This window comes from Apus apus, chromosome 1 (assembly GCF_020740795.1).
Source record: "Apus apus isolate bApuApu2 chromosome 1, bApuApu2.pri.cur, whole genome shotgun sequence".
In the NCBI taxonomy this organism is placed as follows: domain Eukaryota; kingdom Metazoa; phylum Chordata; class Aves; order Apodiformes; family Apodidae; genus Apus; species Apus apus.
The window spans coordinates 70,134,005-70,140,004 of NC_067282.1; the positions used below are offsets into that span (position 1 = coordinate 70,134,005).

The 6,000-nt window shown below is 47.1% G+C and overlaps 1 protein-coding gene across 4 annotated transcripts in view; it reads right to left on the reverse strand.

The window, feature by feature from the left end:
* B4GALT4 (beta-1,4-galactosyltransferase 4) overlaps positions 1-4,937 on the reverse strand; it is a 31,807-nt gene extending 26,870 nt beyond the window's left edge. For 2 of the 4 annotated variants that reach the window (XM_051608504.1, XM_051608500.1), the window contains exon 1: positions 3,660-3,869. The gene's annotated coding sequence lies outside the window, so the exon portion shown is untranslated. Of the gene's footprint in view, positions 1-3,659; positions 3,870-4,006; positions 4,060-4,916 lie in introns of those variants that run through there. The other 2 variants (XM_051608503.1, XM_051608501.1) reach the window with 2 other exon arrangements.
* Between the last annotated feature and the right edge of the window lie 1,063 nt (positions 4,938-6,000).

Sequence of the window (6,000 nt, forward strand, 5' to 3'; positions counted from 1 at the left end):
GGTCAATCAAGCAGATACTACCCCAATACTCCAGTACAGTTTTCACTTTCCTAAGACGCAATGAACTCTGATTTTACACTAGGAAATGCAATCTAACATCTCCAGGCCAAGAAACACACTTATGAATAGCCTCTCTTGTTACACAGCTACAGCTGAGCCATTGACCTCACTGTACAAGACACAGCGCTGTCAGACTGACTGCAGTCAAAGAGATGGAGCAAGGCATACAGCAAACAGTACTGCCCCAGCCTGTAACTACCTACATACCTACCATGCAAATATCTTTTAAAGAAATACAGCACATTTTAAAAACAACCCCCCCCTCCAGAGTGAGTGGAATATCCTGAGAAAGACCATGGTCAAACAGATTTCTGTGAACACAGGAACCTCACGTAAATGGAAAGCTAAGGTCATGATTCAGCTCAGCTGTACCCTTTTTCTGGCAGCCACTGGCTTGCTGGAGTGGCATGAGTGAGTACAGATGCCAGGGATATTGCCACTTCACAAAAAAACTCAACACATTCCTGGTCAAATTCCTCACCCACTTCTCTCCTGCACACACATACACAAAAATATCTGCATAACACCATATTACAACAGTGCACAATCTTACTTCAGTTTTAATTACTTCACAATACAGTTTTTAAACCAAAGTGCCAATCACAGATAGCTAAAGCAATACAGGACAGAAGTTCAGGTAGAAGTACAGACCTGTAGCTACTTAAGACATCTATAATTTTCAGTTTATAAATATCTATGAACAAAGTTGTAAAAAAAAAAAAAAAAAAAGGTAGTAAAGTTGTACCCGTGTTATAAAAGCATAACTAAGAATCCCTTTCTTTGGTTCTCATAGAGGCACTTCAGCGTGAGAACTGTATCAAAGACATTCCAGTTGAAGCTTCCTTAGGCATGAACATTTTATGATTTGGTTTTTTAATTTTTGCAGTCTTATCTCAGCAAGGATTACAACTGCCAGTGCCTACTGCAAAGACAGCTATCAAGACCCTTTGTTGATGACTTTGTTAAGCTATTAAATGTATAGGACCTTTTTTATGATAGAACACAATTTACATCTATGCCAATTTTCAATCAATCTGCAGATGAATTTTTATACAGGAGGAGTTTCAAACATACATCTTGATAACTCTAATTCACATTCTTTGGAAGTGTTATGGCTCAGAACAGCATTTGAAAGAATTAAAAACTGCACCAACAATTCTAGTTGAACTTAGAAACGAGCAGTTTAAATCAAATGCTTGTGTAAGTAATTCAAAAAATGTACCACTGAGAATCAGGATGCTACTAAGTCTTTTGGACAAGCAGCTCACTAAAATTTGAGGCTGTGGGAGACAGTGTATCATTCTTCCTCCTACTCAGCTACTAGTTTCTTTTCTCTGTCTCACTGGATCTTGCTGGGGAGTCAGGAAAACTAAAAGTGAGAGGTGATATGGACTTCTCCTCTCCTACTCCCTTCAGGTTAAGGTGCTCAAGTCCCTCTAGAACCCTCCTCCTCCTCACCCAGAAGGCTGCCAGGCTGTAGCTCTTCCCAGGAACCTGAGAGAAGGTGGGGGGGGGGGGATGGGGGATGGTATGACACTTCATTCAGAAGCAGAGTAGGGGGAAGTGGCTCCTTTCCAATCCTTCATTTCTTATTACTGTGCAGGTGTTACCCTCCCCATCTCACTGATGAATGAAACTAGCTGCAAGAGTTCAGAAGTCAACTACAGGACTGAAAGGGACAAGATTAATGCTGCAGATGCCCCTGCAGCATCAGGTGCTAAGATTTTGCTATTATTTCTAATTGCATACATTTAGAACCACCGTATATGGTTCTGTATATATACTTTAAAAATATTTAAAGACACCAAGATGACACAATAGTAGTTGGAAGGCATGTTCCATATTGGTATGCCAAAGTGCCTCGAACAGGAAAGAAAAAAAAAAAAAGGCAAGCACAGAGCCACAATACTTAAACCCTAAATATGCTAAAAACTATAAAGAAAATAAATTAATGGAAGCACTCTTCCATTGTTTTACAAAGTTTTCAAAGTCCCATTTACACACAGCATGAAAAACAGCCTCTGAAGAAAAAAAGGGCTAGCCCAGTTGCACATCTTCTGGGTGACTTCTAGACTACGTATTTGCAAAAATAAGCAGGTTTTAAACTGAACTCCTGTATCAAAGTAGGCAGCCATTTGACCAGGCTTCAGAATCTGTAAGCACAACACCTTCAAACTAGCAAAACCCAAGTTCACCAAACTCATTCATGTAACTTAGACTGAGGATCATATAATAAAAAAATAGAAACCAAGCTCAACTTCTATTTTTTTCATATATGATTTAAAAGAGAAGAACGTGGCAACTCAAGCCAGAAGGAAAAAGAAAAACCCAAGCCTTCCAAAGTTGAAGTTACAATTTCTTACTTCTAACTGAAAAGTATCCGTTAAAATGAAAACAGCTGTTATAAAAATGAAAAGGAAATACCTACATCAATCAAAAACACAACTGTTCATACATAAAGAAAATGTGTTTCAAGAAAACTTTTACACTAACTATCTTGGATGAAAGGTGATACACTTCAGTGTTGAAAGGTTCATCTAACTTGGATAGTGACAGAGAACACAAAACTCAGAAGCCATGCTTTTCAGTATTCTAAATTTAATTTGTAATTAACAACAGAAGACTTACAGAATTGCCATGAGTTGCAGAGAAATAAAAAAAAAAAGCAACAAAACATCTTTAGAGAAAGAGCACCTCTTAACTACCAGCTTTACTGATAAGAAGTACGAATATTTAAAGAACATTAACAGATCTTAAAGTTTATTTATTTGGGGTTTTTTTAATGTCTGCCAGCTCAGTGATAGCAAACTTTCACCTTCCGTCTCTCTAATCCTCTCTGTTGAAAACTGAGCTCTTTTAAACTGACCCAGCCGTCCCTTGGGAACTTCCCAAGTGAAAGGGTGGAAAGAATGTTTAAATCCACAATAGAACTTTGCTGTTAACTCTTCGAGACAAGTAGGTACTAGTAAAAAAATGAACATACGTATTCTCCTTTTTAACTATTACTGCCATAGTGCTGTGAAAACCTCAAGTCTACAAAGACTCCTAATCATACCAGAGCTGTATTTTAAGAGTGTTTGTATTATCACTTCGAAACCAAACTTTCACAAATACTCCCACTAGTAGCCCCACTCCTGCTTTCTCTCAAGACCTAGAAACACGTTTTCATCATCACTAGCTCACCCGGGGCATTTTCATCAAATGAGGGCTCCCAGGAACGAGTGCAAGTCTCCTCTCAAGCTCTCTGATCACTGCTCTGGCTCTTCCAAACTAACATTTAGAGCAATGAGTGCAGAAGTTAGGGTCTCATCACTGAGAAAGTGTTAGTGAACAGCATCACGTGCCTGTGTCCACGTGTGAAATGGGGAAAATCATACCAAGTAGTGAATTTACTTCACCATAAAACCGCTCAAAAGCTTTAGATCAAACGGAAACACCAGTGCACTACACATCTGTCCTCTTATGATCCGAGCCTGATAACAGTAAGCACATCCACCTGGCACATAATGTTTAGATATGTAAGTGTTCCAAATAACACCAGTAACACTACAATGAAACTATGCACTTTTTTTTGGCAGGATCACATCCCCAAGCCCTACCTTCGATACTCCGGAGGCACCACTGCAGAGGGGCTCCCCGCACACACACACACGACGAGCTGCAGAAGGCGAGCCAAAGTTCCCTCCACATACCAGACGCCGAGACCCTGAGGCACAACTCAACAACCCCCCCCCGGCTCTTTCGCCGAGGAGGATGCAGAACTGCAGCACCCTCCGGGAATAACTCCTCCCCGCCGCTCACCTCCACCCTTCCCACCCCTCTCTCTCTCTCTCTCTCTCTCTCTCCCCACAGCTTCACCCCCGCCCCGACACCCCAGGCGTGCCGAGCCACCCCCGCCGCACCTGGGCTTCCCCCCCCCCCGCTGCGGAACCCAAACCCCGGCTACCTCAGGCCGCCGCTCCGGGGGGCGCCCACCGGCCGTTCGGACGCTTCTCCCGCCCCCCCCCCCCCCTCCTCGGGACCCCCCGCACCCCCTCCCTTCCCTCCTTCCCTCCCTCCCGCCGCGGCCCAACGGCCCAACCGCTGCCCCCGCGCGCGCAGGCGCCCTGGGGCCCGCGCGCCCCCTCCCCTCACCGCCCGGCGCCGCGTGCCGGGGGCGGGGCGCGGGGCGCGCGGGCCCGGAGGGGTGCGGGGGGCGAGGAGGCGACACGCACGCGCGCGCGCGCGCGCATGCACGCACCTCAGTGCGGGAGCCGCGGGGCCGGGGTGGGGAAGGGGGAGATGGGTCCCTTCCTTCTTCCTTCCCGCCTTCCCTCCTTTTCTTCCTCCTCCTCCCCCTCCTCCCCGCTGAAGGGAGCGAGAGGAGAAGGGGGCCGGGCCCTTCACCTGCCGGCCCCGCTCCATCCCGCACCGCACCGCCCCCGCCGCCCGCCATCGAGCGCTGGGATAGAGCGGCCGGCTCCCGCCACAGAGACCCCCCCCCGCCGGGGGGGATAGAGCGCCGCCGCCGCGGCGGGCCTTGGGCGGCGTCCCTGCCCCCCCCTCCTCCCCCCCCCCCCATCCGCCATGGCGGGCCCTGGGAGTAGCGGAGCCCCGGGCCTTGCCGGCCTGCGTGCCCTGGGGCTGCAGAGCACGCCGGGGAGGCACAACCTTATCGGCACAGGTCAGACTGTACCGGCGGCTCGGCACGCCTGGGGTGTCGGTGGCCGGGTGCCAGAAGGCTGCCAGGTCGTGCCAGGATGCCGCAGTTCCTGGGGTGCCTGGAGCGGCGGGGGGGGGAGGGGCGGTCTTTGAGGGCCCTGGGCATCGCAGCGTTTGCGTTCCTAGCGCTAAATGTGACATATTTTGGCGTTTACCTGCGGCGAAGCTGGATGGGGCTTGTCCGGAGTTCTTAGAATCTCATTGGTCGGAATTTAAGCGACCTGCTTCCAACGCCGAATTGCTCGGGAGAGAGAGAGGTGTGTTCCTCTTCCTCAGGTGAATCACAGCAGGGCTTTTTGTGTCAAACCCGAACAGAGTGCAGACGAAACCCCTTCAAGCGTCCGTGCCCACATGCAGATGGCTTCAAAGGTTTATCTGTTACTAAGCAAGTTTTCTTGGTATTTGGAAAAAGCCTCAAAAGGTGTTTTGGCCTGCAGTACAAATTAGGTAACTGTAGGGATTAACCCAAGTTCATACTGCTATAGTGTAACATTTGTTGTTTCTCCATGCAAAACTTCTCCCACTTAACTGCCCTTAGTGCAGTAGAAGAACAATTAGTTTAAATTATTTGTTCAAAGTATCAAAGCCATTTCACTGACAATGGCAAGGAAAAGAGAAGGGGAGCAGTAGGGTTGACAGTGGTGCTGCCCTGCTGAGTCCACCTGACTGTAGGTTAAGCTTGCAGGCATTCCCATCAGGAGCTGAAATGAGACCTCACAAAGTTGCACCCAAGAGGAATCTGCTGCCGAGCACTAAAATAGTCCTGCAAGAAGCAGGAAACACTTATCTTCATTTGTGGGGAGAAATTACTTCTGTGAAAAGAACCAAAGAAGAGAAAAATTTTGTTTAAAAGTTAAGAAAGTGACTGAAGCAAAATGTTGCAAATCGTTTGGCAAGAAAAAAATAACCTCCATGGAAACTGTCAGAAGTTAGATCTGAAGGAGGATGAAAGATAGTCTTAAATGCCTGCTGTTTGTAAATAGTGAAGGGTGTTGATAAACTTAAAATTATTATTATAGAGGCAGGGGACACTCAGTTGAGTGTGACAGCGTGAGTCATTGTTTGACCTGGCAAGTGTGTCTTGGCATTATCTGGCAGGTCAGTCCACACACCCCACAGAGTTAATCAGTGTGTACCTCAGGTCTGAACACATACAGCAAATCGTGTTCTGGCTTATCCTCCAGGCCAGCAAAGACAGGCAAGGGAACAGTGAGACATGAAGCTCTTGTGGTGGTCTGG